We start from the raw sequence: 16,148 nt of genomic DNA, 5'->3' as shown, positions 1-16,148 counted from the left end.
TGGAGTTTAATCCAGACAAGCATGAGTTGATGCATGTTAAATTCAGGAGGAAAATAAACAGTGAATGGTAGGACACTTAGGAGCATTTATATACAGAGGAATCTTGAAGTCCAAGTCCAAAACTCCATGGAAGTAAAAACACAAGTAGATAAAATGGTAAGGTGGCATAGAGTATGCTTGCCTGCATTGATTGGGACATTGAGTATAAAAGTTAGCAAGTCATGTTGCAGCTGTATAAGACTTTAGTAAGGCCACATTTAGAGTATTGTGTGCAGTTCAGATCTCCACACTATAGAAAAGATGTGGGGGTTTTATGGAGCATGCAAAAGAGATTTACCAGGATATTGCCTGAATTAGAGTATATTAGCTATAAGGATATATTGGATGACCTTGGATCGTTTTCAATAGAATATCAGAAGCTGAGGTGCGACCTGATAGAAGGATATGAAATTATGAAGGGCAAGGATAGGGTGAATAGTCGCCATATCTCCCCAGGATGGAAATGTGAAATACTAGGCAGCATAGTTTAAGGGGAAGAGTTTAAGGGAGACAGGTGGGCAAAGTTTTTTTTACACAGAGTAGTAGATGCCTGAAACACACTGGCAGTGGAGATGGTAGAAGCAGATATGTTAGCAAACTTTAAGAGGCATTTAGAGTCATATCAAGCATGGAAATGGTCAGCACAGACATGGTGGGCTGAAAAGCCTGTTCCCATGCTGTATTCCATGTTCAATGTTCACTCAGGTTCCTTAATTTATTTGGGATGAAACTTAAAGAAACAGAACATTAGATGGAGAGTACAGTGGGCAGCCAAACTCACCAGAAAACACTGCCTTTTGTCATTGTGGAGCAACAATGCTATAACAATAGTACTTTTCAGTTATATTTTGTGCTTCTGTTATCAATTTAATTCTTAGAGTTTTTTTTGTTTAATTCGCCTTTTCTTCAAATCGGGTGCATTCGTTTATATGGAGTGTTTCCTTTAACATACATTCACAGGCAGGACCAAGCCAGATATTGTACATTCCATAAAGTTTAAGAAAGCAGCTACTTATATCTTCTCAAGGGCAATTAGGGATGGGCAATAAATTATAGCCTTACCAGCTGTGTGTGCTCACATTCTGTGAATGGACATTAAAAGAAAAGAAGATTCAACAGGAAGATTGTTTTAGGACCTGTTCAACAACAGCCAACTTAAGGGCAGAATTAACCACCTGAAAAGTAGCTTGTTCACTTTTTGTTTCACGTGTTCAATTTCACAAGTAGGTCAAGAAAGTTGAAAGAGAGGGAATTGATACACTCACAAAAATCTTTTAACAGTTTCTGCACCCTGAATACCAAGTAAAAGTACAGAATTGTGAGCAAGAATATCTGAGCATAGTTAGAAAAGTGGTGAAGTGCAGGTTTGCACCTCCGTGCTAAATTTCTTGATTGTTAAGACAACCATCTTGCCTTAAATCATTATTGTGCCTAATGGCCCATGTAAAGTCATCAGCTCAAATTCTAAATGGAAATAATTTGAACTGAATTTTACCCAACAGTTTCCTGCTCTCTAAACTGGGGACCTGCTCCTCCTCTCAAAATATAGCTTAAACAAAAGCAACTTTCAGGGTTTTTTTTAAAATGGATATTAAAATTAATGCATCCAGCATAATACAGTTCTGAGGAAGGGTCACCGGACCCGAAACGTTAACTCTGTTTTCTCCTTCACAGATGCTGCCAGACCTATTGAGCTTTTCCAGCAACTTTGTTTTTGCTCCTGATTTACAGCATCCGCAGTTCTTTTGGGTTTTTTTTCCAATATATTTTACTGTTTGAGTTCATAGATTTTTATATTAACAGACTTTTCCCATTTAATCTCTATTCTTGGATCCTTTCCCTTTTACATTATATACTTACGCAACATAAGCTGAAAATTGCAGCGGAACCCTAAAGTAGACCTGCAAAATTCAACTCATTTCATTGAGTAGTTGCATCTGAATATTTGGCAAAGTAGTGAATTAGAGGCTCTGAGGATGCAATTTTGATAATGGGCAACAGTTTTCGACAAACAACATCAGTTACCGAGTATATGCAGCATTTGATAGTCGGTTCCGAACCATGTCGGTCAATACAACTGCTGCACCTAATAGGTGGGTAATCAGAATATTACCTGATACACCTAAAGGTTTCTGTCTCTTAAATAAAGCAACTGTTGAATATACCAGTGACATTTATTTTAATTATATTGCAGGCATAATATTAGTTGTTATTTGAGACAGCAAAGAATCATTGCAGAGAATTTTAACTCTTAACAGGTGAATTTGGATTGGTCCTGAATTACTCTTACATTGTGAGCTGGAACACAGAATAACTACTCCCAACCTGGGTGAGCAAGAAGAGTAGGTTCAATTTACTGGAAAAACTTTAACAGACCAACTGGTAAACAGCAGTTACAGTACTCAGTTGAACATGCTGCTACTTGGAATCTTCAGGGCAGCTAGTCATGTGATGCCATTCTGGTCCTTGGCTCATCATCTTGCGCAGCTCTTAAAGCAAGATATGTTTTTCCCCAAATGAAATGCGCTGAATATAAATATGTATATATTAGATAGCTGCTAAGCTATTTAAATACAAATTAGGATTGTAAAATTTACCAGCTTGAGTCTGTACAATATGTGGATTTATGTTTAACAATCTTTCCAGACCTTGTGTCGATGTAGCCTTCCACAGATCTAGACTTCACATTTGTTCTCAACTTGCATGTATGTTGGTCCCTAGCTTGTTGTTATAGTCACAGTTATTGTCATGATGGTCTTTCACACCTTCATTATCTGATTGTATCTTTGTGTGTGTTCTGCTCACAATTGGATTACTACACAGTTTCTGTTTCTCTTCAATGTTTCTTCATTAGGTTTTGTGGCTTTGTGGGATCTTGGCTGACTGGATGCTTTGGATACCTTTGTAAGTAACCAGATTCCTTAGGATGTATGATTTTGATTCTCTGCCCTACATGCAGATTAAGTAGTTCTATCCTGCATAAGGAACATGAACCATCATCATTTTCCCTTGTCTTTACACACGTTTGACCTGTATCTCTGAGAACTTAGACAGTTGATGAGTTGGCAGGTTGTTTAAATTTGCCTTCTAAACATGATTTCTGGTAATGGTAAACCCATATCCAGAGCTTTACGTTTAGCATAGTAACATGGAAATACTGTTTTATCATCTTATTGCATGATAAATTACTTAATAGTGTGAATCATTTGGCAAGATTGTTGGATCCGGGATAATGTGGTGAAGCTGTCACATGGTTTTTGCCTCATTTGGCACACATCTCTAAAAGGTCTGCCTGTGCAATATAGCTATTGTTAGATATGATCGCTTCGTGTGCACTGAATAAGTAGAATATTGCGCAAGTTGTGTCTGCCACAGATAAACATGAAATAACCTTTCACTGTCTGGCAGTTGGAAATTTGGAAAGTAATCAGTGTTGAGGAGAAAATTATCATGCATGGTGGTTAAATTTGTTGTGATTTTGGACTAAGGGACTGACAGAATTTCATGATGTTGGGGAGATTATTTGCATTATTTTGGTTGGTGAGTCTGGTACGTATCGCACATCCTCTCTCTCGTCTCAATGTCACTGTATTGATCAATGGTCAATATAGAATATTTCATTTTAGGCATCATGTATACCCATATGTCTCTGATGGACCTCTGACAACATGTCCTGGTGAAGAGCTTCAGATACAAGCACCTATTTGTAGATAAAAATTACACATCGTGAGATATCTGGTTAATCTCTATATGGCCAAAAGCATCTGAGAGCATCTGACACTGTGTCTTATATTGCTGATAATCTATTGCTGATTACTTTCCATTAGTGTCTTAAGTCATGGATCATTACCTGTTTCTTCCTGAAGTTGCTTGCAATTGTACTGAACAAAATTCCTAAAATGGGCATTTTCTACATTGATATCCATACTATATACTGGTAAGTCAAATGGAATAATACTGTCTTATTCAGATTTTATATTATACTCAGAATGTCCAAGGGGGATCATTCTGGTAGCAGGTTTGTAACAGATGTCAAAGTCATGCCCCTGTACTTTTAACACCGGTCACTGTAATCCATATGGTATTTGGATGTAATCCAGGTCAGTGATTAGCACCAAATAATTTTCAATGATTTGTGATTGGTTTCTACAATGAATAGCTTACTGAACAGGTATACATGGAATCTTGCAACACCAAATACCAGAGCAAGTGTTTCACATTTTTTTGTTCGAACAACTGGTAAGTGCTTGTGATAGACCTTTGGGTCTAACACTTTTGAGAATGCATTGACTTCCAGGAATGACTTCTTCCTTGAAGTTGCAGTACTGCCTGATACAAGTTTCCGCTGATTTTTTGTTTGAGTACTTCAACATATGTGAATGGTCCTCCCGTCATACACATGGGATGTCTTTCCTTAAGAGCTTTCTTAATGACAAAGCTTTGCCAGAAAAAAAATTGTATGTATGGTATTGTGAAGTTAAAAACTGATGCAAGACACCTCTGTAAGTCTTCTTTGTCTTCAGGAGTAGGCATATGTCTTACATACTTGAATTTGCTTGGCTCAGGACAGAATCTATAACCCGAATAAACAGAGCCAATAAAAGTGATCTGACCTACATTTATCTTGCACTTTTTGTTGTTAAAGACAAGTCCCTCACAACCAAATGTCACCATCAGTGAGTACAGATTTCGATCATGCTGATTGATATTGTGGTAATGGGCAAAATCAATCGGTTATACACACACATCCAGGAATGTATTCTGAACTTTTGTCCATATACTACTGAAACAGAACCTGACTCACAGGCTGAAGCATCTGGAATCAATATCTTCCAAATGATGTTCTGAAAGTAGAAATTTCTTGAGATTCTTTTGCCAAGTGAACTGACCAATGACAATGCTTGGCATTTAAATTGGAAAAGGTCTAGATCCTGTGAATTTGATTGATCCATCTAAAGTTAGAATATCATGTAGGGATCTCTATAGAGAAGTAGTTTGATGTTTTGACTGCAAATATACCCTGGCTGTGCCATCGTTCTTTAACGTGCATGTGACAGAACTGCACAGTCTGTGTGATGCACACAATGGATAATACCATAAGGATCCATATTGTCCAGCTCATCTTAAGCTTCTCTTGTATGTGAACACTGCACTTTCTGGGAGAGTCAACTAATGGAACTAACCCTGAGGTGCAATACAGCGTCATCTTTAAAGTTGAACCTGGCTAGTTTAGATTTCTTGTGGAATGATTCAGTGCAAGCATTTCTTAGCCTCTTCTGCTGCGATTGGTGTTTTGAGATTTTGTGACTGTTGAGTTCCATACAGAGTGATAGTCCTGAGGGCACTATCTATTTGTGTTCACCAGGTAAATACTTGTGATTTCCATGCAGAATTGTCACATTTAATTTTAAAGAACCATGGCATGGGATGGGTGACCAGTTTATATAATTAGTTTTGCTTTTGTAGGTTGCACCATTGACTTCCAATTATAGATATCCTTCAGAATTTTGCCTCCTAAGATTGCGCTAGCGACTTGGGTCTTGAGCGTATGTTTATCAATTTTGTTCAGGCATGGTAAGTAGCATTTGTTCAACTTAATTGAAAAGCTCAAAACAGGTTTATGAAACAGACAAACAGCTGGCTTGCAGTAACAGAGTAACTCGTGTACACATCCTTAGTTAAGCATACTGCTCCTGAGGATCATTGGAGCAGCTAGTAATGTCATTCTGATTCTTGGTTCACTAGCATTTCTCCACAAGATAAACTTAAATGCAGTACATTAGGTAGTTGCAAAACTGTTCACACAGAAATTAGAATTGGAAAGATTACTAGTTTTTGAATCTCTGAACTGAAGCTTTTCTTTTGGTTAAATCAGAGCTGTGTTGAGTTCTTTAGAAGGTTACTCACTATGAGGACAAGCAAATTTTCTCACATTAATGATCTACCCTGCCCCTATGGTATCTCTCATTTCCAATTTCTGATCTCTCTTACCATGCGCTGTTCCCAGAACTTGCCACCCACTAGATAACCTGGAAATGACCAGAATCCCTTGCAACTTCCTCTTCCAGCTCTGACAGCCTGGATTGCAGTAGCCACCCAGGTTAAAGCAACCTATGCCATCTGGAGGAATGCACAGCATTGCAGGAAGAAGGTCAATGACTTTCTCCACTCTGTTAGTGTGAGTGCCACTATCTCTGATACTGTACCCATCACCCTCACAATGCCTCATGCTCTATCACTTTCACTATTGCCTGAAATATCTTCCACCCTTAACCTCACCCACCCCTGACATCCTGGATGCCCTCTATGCTACCTATTCCCTCAGGACACTGCCTCAGTTGCACTCAGTAGTAGTTGTGTCACCCACTTTCATTTTCTATAGTTATCTGCATCTGTCTTATCTTCATGAAGGAAACAGTCCACAATAGGGCAGGAAATCCAAGATGGGTATATGCTGCCCATCATTCTGCTCCTCACCACTTTACTGACTCTGACCATCCTAAGGAGGACCTAGAAGAGTATCAGAAGCTGCCCTTGACTTAGACCTGGGACCCCCTGAGTGTAGGTTATTCCCCCTTGACTTTACTGAGGCCTGCTGACAACAATGGCAAACTTCTTGGTTTTGAGTCTGCTCTAAACAGTATGTCAAGGCAGCAGTAATTTGAGTCTGGTATCTCTGGCGAAGAAGGCAAAGCACAAAAGGGATAGGCAATGCAATGCAGGGATACTATGAGTATCTACTTAGGGTCAAAATGAATGAGTGCTATGACCGTGATGAAGAGACCGGAGATGGAGCTTGATCAAGCCCAGAAGTTGGAGGTATCCTTGAGCGTACAGTGTCTTTGCTGCAGCATTACAATGATAGTTGATGGTGCAGTCTAAAGGCCAGCATTGAAGTGCAGAAACTTTTTTAGTTTGAGGTCCAATGAGACAGAATGATATTTGTATTGCTCGTTTGCTGCCTGCTGGAAACTGTCCTGCTCAAAAAGATGTCTGCTCATACGTACAGTAGAGACAAGTAAAGCACCCTTCCAACAGTTAGAAATTTAAATGCATAAAGTATGGTGACAGGAGTCACATTCCCAAGCATTTAAAATACTGTTTTTCTCTGAAAGGTGAAAATTGCTGCACACCAACAGTGAACTTACAGTATAAATGCAAAATTATGGGCTATTCTTTCACAAATATCTGATTTTTCAAAAGTGCATTTCTATTCTTTTAACTTTAGAATCATAGAATCCTGCAGTGTAGATTGAGGCCATTTGGCCCATTGAGTCTGCACCGACCCTCCAAAGAGCATCCCACCCTATCCCAGTAATGCCACATTTACCATAGTTAATGCACTTAGCCTGCATGTTTTGGGGCAATTTAGCATGGCCAATCCACCTAACCTGCATGTCTTTCGACAGTGGGTAGAAACCAGAGCACCTGGAGGAAACCCACACAGATACAGGGAGAATATACAAACTCCACACAAAGTCATCTAGGACTGGAATCAAACCCAGGTCCCGGGCGCTGTGAGGCAGTAGTGCTCAACACTATGCCAACTCTTTATGGTTTGAGGTCTACTCAGACAAATATTTCGATACAGACTTGTACAATTTTTGCAGAGAGTAGTACAGCCACAGTGCAGCTGGAGAATTGTTACTTGGTATTCATTCCTTTAGTATAGCAGTTACATGGTTCAAATTTGACAGAGCCTCAATACCAATGATTGTGTATGAAGGCTCTGCCTTGCAGTGCTTTCATGCTTTCCATATGCATTGCTGCTTTTTTCCCCCAGTTTCCCCAGCATCATAGATACCAATTCTTCAGTCAATTCAATTTGCCCTATATGGTAGCGAGAGAGAGTGAAGGCACTGAATTTTGCAAAGGCTGTTAGCCTTGACAATATTCCAGCAATACTGTTGAAGTTCTGTGCTCAACAATTTGCCATGCTCCTGCCAAATTGTTCCAGTACAGCTACGACACTGGTATCTACCCAGCAATGTAAAATACTGCCCAGGTATATCCTGTACACAAAAAACACAGTAAATCCAATGTGTCCAACTGCAGTCCCATCAGTCTACTTTAGACCATCAGAAAAGTGATGGAAGAATTTGTTAACAGTGATATCAAGCACGTGCTGAGCAACAAGTTGCTTACTGATATTCAGTTTATGTTCCACCAAGGCCACTTGCCTCCCGATCTTGTTACAACCTTGGTCCAAACATAGACAAAAGAGCTGAATTCCAAAGGTAAAGTGATACTGAGTGCTATTGACATCAAGGCAGCATTTGACTAAGTATAGCATCAAGGAGCCCTAGTAAAACTGGATTCAGTAGGAATTGGGGAAAAAAAAACTCTTTGAAGCTGAAAGTAGCACAAAGAAAGATGCTCATTGATTTTGGAGGTCAGCCATCTCAGCTCCAGGACATCTCTGCAGGAGATCCTCAGGGTAGGGTCCTAGGCCCAAACATCTTCAGCTGCTTCATCAATGACTTCCCTCCATCATAAGGTGAGAAGTGGGATGATCCCTGATTATTGCACAGTGTTCAGAACCATTCACTACTCCTTAGATACTGAAGTAGTCCATGACCAAATGTAGAAAGACTTCGAAAATATCCTGCTTCAGCTGACAGATAGTAAGATGTTTGCCTCACAAGTGTCAGGCAATTACAGTCTCCAACAAACAGAATCTAAACATCATCCTTGACATTACAATCACAGAATTCCCCAAAATCAACATCCCTGAGGGGGTCAGTATTCACCAGAGACTGAACTAGACTAGCCATATAAATATTATGGCTACAACAGAAGGTCAGAGGCTAGGGATCCTGCAGCAAGTAACTCATCTCCTGACTCCCCAAAGCCTGTCCACCCTCTACAAGGTGCCAGTCAGCAGGAGAGTGTTGAAATACTTCCCACTTGCCTGGGTAAGTGCAGCTCAAACAAAACTCAAAACGACAAAGCAATCCATTTAATAGGCACCACATCCATGAACATTCATCCTCTCTATCACTGAAGATTGTGGCAGCAGTGGGTACTGACTGTAAGATGGACAGCATAAATTCACTAAGGCTCCTTAGACAGCACCTTTTAAATTCAAAACCACTTCATCAAGGACAAAGACAGCAGATGCATTGTAATACTACCACCTGCAAGTTCTTCGCCACTCCTACACAGTAACTGAATCAGAGTCCTGGAACTTCATCTCTAAGAGCATTGTGTATCTAATTAAACCAATTGGACTGCAGTGGTGTAAGAACATAGATCACCACCAACTTCTCAAGAGCATCTAGCAATGTGCAATAAATGATGGCCGAGCCACAATCCTACAACGCATGAATAAATTTAAAAACTTAAGTTGTGGGCACCAAAGAAATGGTAGATGCAGTTGTATAGTACAGAAACCTTAGCAATGTCAAAAATAATATTTAGTGCAGGTTTGAAATAGTTTGCGATGGGTAGTTGTTGTGTTGGAGGAATTCCCTCCCTTAGTCTGATGCTAACATAGTGCTATCCACAATGTGTGTCTACCTTTTTTGAATGATTGCCATTGAATCAACAGTCATGTCTATGGGCTTTGTTTGTTCAATATTTCAACGTTTCTATCAAATGTATGCCACTATAGATATAACTAAAGCATACTTTGCTTCATATCCAGAAATATTAGATTATCAGCGAAATAAAACATCTTTTGAGAAGGCATGTGAATAAAGTTCCCATAAGTGTTGCATTTCTACATTCAGCAGCAAAACAGATGTACATATGATTCTAGTTTCTGTTTTACCCACAAGTTCCCCTGTAAGCCAAACACCATTCTTACTTGGAACGGCATGGCCATTCCTTCTATGTCACTGGATCAAAATCCTCAAACTCCCTAAAAGCACTTCGGCTGTTGTTAGAGCTTAACTAGGAAGAATGCACTGATGATTGTGCCTCACTGTTACTCAAGATGTCCCAAAGTGTACAAATGTATACAATCATAATGAGACCACCAAAATGACAAGTTGCCTGATGGATTGCTATTCAGTACAAAGGAAATACACAATAGGTTTCAGCATGAACAGAAGATCCTATTTATTATAACACAACTTTAACAAAAGACAGTGAAATGAGAGGATTTGCTCTGTGAGCCAGAGGACTGTCATCAGGCAGAATTTCCTTGACTCAAAAGACTCTTGGTGTGGCTCAGTCTTAAATTTTTCCCCTTCCTGCTTCAAAAAGTAATGTTGTGTTGCACAACTCAAAGATACTTGCACTTGATTTTCAAGTTGCAAAATTTTCCTGGTATTTCAGTTATACAGCAGTCTAACTTCCATTTCAGTTTATTGTAAAAAAAAAGTTGTTCCTTATGCTGTACCTTCACCAGATGAGCTGCAGAAATTCAGGAAGGTGACTCATCACCTCCTTCTCATGAGCAATTAAGAATAGGAAACAAATACTGGCCTTACCTGCAATACCCACTGAAATAACTCCAAGAAGGCCATTATCCTGTCACCAAGTCACCCTTTATTTACACTTGCATAGTACATGACACTGGCTCAGCTAGCACAGAGCCAGCTCCTAGATTGAGCAGAACCCCTGACACTCATGTTTATATCTGTCAGCCAGCGCACCCTGATCGGACCAGGTTAACAGCCCCAATTAGGGAACTCATATTCGATGATATCAACCTGGTTGGCATCGTTCCAATCACTACACCCACATCTCAGGAAAGAATAAATGAAATACACATGAGCATTATCTTTGGTTATGCTGCATCTTTCCTGACGTTGTCATCACCCTGCTGTTAATTAACTGACCTTGTTACTACAACGAGGCATTGTGGCTCAGTGGTTAGCGTTGTTGCCTCACAGCACTAGGGACCCAGGTTTGATTCCACCCATGGGTGACTGTCTGTGTGGAGTTTGCATATTCCTTCTATGTCTGCGTGGGTTCCCTCTGGGTGCTCTGCTTTCCTCCCACAATCCAGAGATATGCAGGCTAGGTGGATTATCCATGGGAAATGTAGGGATAGCATGGGATGCTCTTTGGGGGGATTGGTATGGACTCAATGGGCTGAATGGCCTGCTGCCATACTGTAGAGATTCTATGAAAAATGGTAAAAATATCTTCAATGGTAATAATTTTGTTTTTAAATTCATTTAGGTGTCACTGGCTGGCCAGCATTTATTGCCTATCTCTAGTTGCCCTTGAGAAGGTAGTGGTGAGTTGCCTTCTTGAACCACTGCAGTCCACCTGCTGTGGATTGACCCACAATGCCATTTGGAGGGAATTCCAGGATTTTGACTCAGCGACAGTGAAGGAATGGCAATATATTTCCAAATCAGAACGGTGAATGGCTTGGAGGGAACTTGAAAGTGGTGGTGTTTCCATATATCTGCTGCCCTTGTCCCATGGCTGTACTGGAACAGCCTGGCTAGGGGAGCAGCAAGTTCTGGAGCACAAGTCTTTAGTACTATTATTGGAATATTATCAGGCCCCTTAGCCTTTGCAGTATCCAGGGTCTCAACTGTATCTTGATATCACGTGGAGTGAATCAAATTGGATGAAGACTGGTATCTGTAATGCTGGGGACCACTGGAGGAGGCCAGGATGGATCATCAACTCAGCACTCCTGGCTGAAGATTGCTGTGAATACTTCAGCTTTATCTTTTGCACTGATGTGCTGGGCTCTTCCATCATTTAAGATGGGGATATTTGTGGCGCCTCCTTCTCCAGTGAGTTTTTTAATTGTCCACCACCATTCACGGCTGGATGTGGGAAGACTACTGAGATTAGATCTGCTCCGTTGGTTGTGGGATCGCTTGGTTATGTCTATCACTTGCTACTTATTCCGTTTGGCATGCAAGTAGCCTGACTTGGTAGCTTTACCAGCTTGACCTCATTTTCAGGTATGCCTAGTGCTGCTCCTGGCATGCCTTTCTGCATTCTCCATTGAACCAGAGTTGATCCCCTGGCTTCATGATAATGATTCACTGGGAGATATGCCGGGCCGTGAGGTTGAAGATTGTGCTGGAGTACAATTCTGCTATTGTTGATGGCCCATAGGGCCTCATGGATGCTATGTCTTGAGCTGCTAGATCTGTTTGAAGACGGTCCATTTAGCACAGTGATAGTGCCACACAACAAAATGGAAGTTATTCTCAATGTGAAGGTGGGACTTCATCTTAACAAGGACTGTGCAGTTGTCACTCTTACAGATACTGTCACGGACTGATGCATCTGCAGCTGGCAGATTGGTAAGGATGAGGTCAAGTATGTTTTTCCCTCTTGTTGGTTCCCTCACCACCTGCCACAGACCCAGTCTAGCAGCTATGTCCTTTAGGACCTGACCAGCTCAATCAGTAGTATTGCTGCCGAGCCACTCTTGGTGGTGGACATTGAAATCCCCCACCCAGAGTACATTTTGTGCCCTTGCCATTCTCAGTGCTTCTTCCAAGTGTTGTTCAACATGGAGGAGTATCGATTCATGCGTGGTGATCAGTCGGAGATTTCCTTGTCTAGTTTAACCTGAAACCATGAGACTTCATGGGGTCTGAAGTGAATGTTGAGGACTCCTAGGGCAACTCCCTCCTGACTGTATACCACAGCGCCACCACTTCTGCTGGTCTGTCTTACCGGTGGGACAGGACATTTCCAGAGATGAGGATGGTAGTGCCTAGGATGTTTTCTGTGAGGTATGATTCCATGAGTATGACTATGTCAGACTGTTGCCGTCTGTGAGACAGTTCTCCCAATTTTGGCGCTGCTCAGATGTTAGTGAGGAGGACTTTTCAAGGTCAACAGGGGGCTGTTTCTGCTATAAGAGATAACAAGGTGTAGAGCTGGATGAATACAGCAGGCCACTATTGTCTTTTTTGGTGCCTAGGTCGATGCCAGGCGATCTCTTTGGTTTCATTTCTTCGAGACTTTATAATGATTGATACAACTGAGTGGCTTGGTAAGCCATCTCGGAGAGCAACTGAGAGTCAGCCGCATGGCTGTAGGGCTGTAGGTACATGTAGGCTAGACCAGGTGAGGATTTTTTTTCATTCTTTGACAGGATGTAGGCATCACTGACCAGGCCAGAATTCATTGCCCAGAGGGCAGTCGTGGGTCTACCACATTGCTGTGGGTCTGGAGTCACATGGAGGCCAGACCAAGTAAGGATGGCAGTTTCCTTCCCTAAAGGACATTAGTGAACCAGATAGAATTTTCCAACAATTGATAAAGGTTTCATCGTCTTCAGTAGATTCTTAATTCCAGACTTTTCTTTTGTTGAATTCAAATTCAGTATCCTATTGCGAGATTTGAACCCGGATCCCTAGAACGTTAGCCGAGTTTCTGGATTAACAGCGGTAATACTACTAGGCCATCGCCTCCTCCATTGCCATTACTGTAATTTTGTGCGGGTTGCTGATTTGTAGATTGATGACAAGTTTGACAGCCAACAAGCAGTATGTAATACAGAGCATTTCATGTGTAAACGGGGAGCTACTTAAAGATCTTATCCTACCACTGCCACCATTGGCTGATGGGACACTCACCATACAGGGACAAAAACAAACAAACTGGTATGGGGTTTCTTGTGGATACCTAAGGGGGAAAACCTTATTCAAAGGCAATCAGCATCTGTTTGGGTGCCTAGCATCAGGAAGCTATTACTCTGCCCTTCCTATTGATATTCCTCACCTCACTTACTCTGTGACTTGACTCACCCTACTCCTTACCACCATCACTCACCTGCTGCCTGGGAACCAATGACAATCCTTGGTCTTGAGTTGTCGCACCATTAGTAGCCACTGGCCTCTCTTTGGAATGGTTAGTAGCCTTGGTGGGTGGGGTTTCTACTCTTTTGGACCTTGATCCAGTTAAATGCTTGAGTAGTGCAATTTGATGGGACTTCCTGAGAAAATGTCACACGGGCCTCTCACAAGTTTTCAGGCTGGTGGATGATAAACTGACATCTCAATTAAATACCACCCAGTGATTTGCTTTTACCTCGTGTTCACTGTCATTTTCTCACTCTAGCTTTGTCTACATTGGAATTGAAAAGGTGGAATATGGAAACAAAGGTAATAATCAATATTTTGCTTCACTCATGATTTTATCTGCGGGATGGGAATAAGACTCACACAGTCATAGAGGTCTACAGCACAGAAAAATCCCTTTGGCCATCAAGTCTGCGCTAGTCAGAATCAACCACCTAACTATTCTAATCCCATTTTCCAGCTCTTGTCCCACAGTCATCTCAGCCTTGACATCACAAGTGCACATCTAAATACCTTTTCAAATGTTATGTGGGCTTCTACTTCTACCATTCCAGATTCCCACCACCATGAAAACATTTCTCCTCACATTCCCTCTAAATGCCTGCCCCTTACCTTAAATCCATGGCCCCCAAACATTGATCCCTCCATCAAGTGGAAAAGTTCTTTCATGTCTACCCTATCTATACCCTTCTAAATTTTATGCATCTCCATCATCACCCCCTCAGTCTCCTCTGCTCCAAGGAAAACAATTCCAGTCTATCCAATCTATCTTCATAATTAAAACTCTCCAGCACAAGAAACATGCTGATTCATCACCTCTGCACCCTCTCCAGTGCAATCACCTGAATCCTATGACCTAGATTCCAGAACTGTAGCCTAAGCAACATTTTATATAGTTTCAGCATAACCTCCTTGCTCTTCAACTCTATGTCCTGGCTAATAAAGCAAGTGTCCCATAGACCTTCTTAACCACTTTATACATCTGTCCAGGTACCTTTAGAGGACCGTTGGACATATACATCAGACTCCTCTGATCCTTAGCACTTCCCAATGTCCTGTTGTTCGTCATGTATTCCATTGCCTTATTTGTTCTGCCCAAACTCATCATCTCACACTTATTCAGATTGAATTCCATTTGCCACGGATCATCTTACCATCAGAGCATCTATATCCTCCAGGGATAATCTAAGGCTCACTATTTACCATCCCACCAATTTTTGCATCATCCATGAACTCACTGATCAACCTTCCTACATTCATGTTAAAGTCATTCACATATACCCATAAACGACAAGGGTCCTAAAACCGATCCCTGCGGAACTCCATTGACAAAGACTTGCAGTCGCAAAAACAACAACATAAAATGTCACAGTTCTGTACAAGGTATCTTAATGTTTACTTTGTGCTGGATAAGCTGGTGTGTTTGAAGGAGTCTGAAATCAGGACAAAACTGATTTCACATAACCAATGTTGTCCATAATATGGACTAGCTGGAGAATACCTGTTGTGTTTTCGAACTTGGTGTTGTCATTATTTACATCCTCTGTGCATATTTTTGATTAGCTAACATGGTCTTGAATTACTAACCTTTTTTGTTATATCAGTCTGCTGCTTTACAAGTTCAATGGCTGAAATCAGAACAGTGTACCAGGAGACCCCCTAGTGGAAATTCAGAACTAGAATGTTTGTGATAAGGAAACAATATTGCAAGGAACAGATAAAATATTTCAAATAAGTAACAAACTCTTCCATTGATCTTTGTAAATTCTAAAATAAATTGTGCATCATGAGGCTGCATCCTCAGCTTTTCTCTGCGCACCCCCCCCCCCCCCCCCCCCCCCCCCAACCCAAGGAATTTCATTCAATTATCTTCACAGCATAGGTGATCAATGGTATTTTCAACATTGCTGATACAAACCAGATAGAATTAAGGTAAAGTCTTCCACAAGCCAAATGAGAAAAAAGTTAACACTGTTCACATCCAAACCACAGTATGTCGATGTTGCTACTTGGTTTTGTCTAAATTTAATCATTTTTCTGAAGTAATCTTTCAATGTGAGTTGTTGCGACATTTAGATCAGATTGATTTAGTCCTAGGAGCAGATTTGCTGTTCGGATGTTCAAAATTACTGTACAAAAATGTAAATGTCATTCTTATATGTTGAATTGTAAAACCATGTTAGTTTTTTTCAAATATTTGACCTATTCTGCTCATGATATTGGTTCTGTAAATGACTTTACATGTATAATTGACTGAAATAGACATACTGTCTAAGAATCTTAAGCAAGTTACGATCTTTTAAGCTCAAAAAGTGAAAACGTGCAGGTCAGCACACAGGAGTGAAGTGATGAAGAAACAGATTTGGGACA

The sequence above is a fragment of the Rhincodon typus genome, chromosome 5 (genome assembly GCF_021869965.1).
Source record: "Rhincodon typus isolate 14 chromosome 5, sRhiTyp1.1, whole genome shotgun sequence".
Taxonomy (NCBI): domain Eukaryota; kingdom Metazoa; phylum Chordata; class Chondrichthyes; order Orectolobiformes; family Rhincodontidae; genus Rhincodon; species Rhincodon typus.
Note: the sequence above shows the minus strand (reverse complement) of the source record.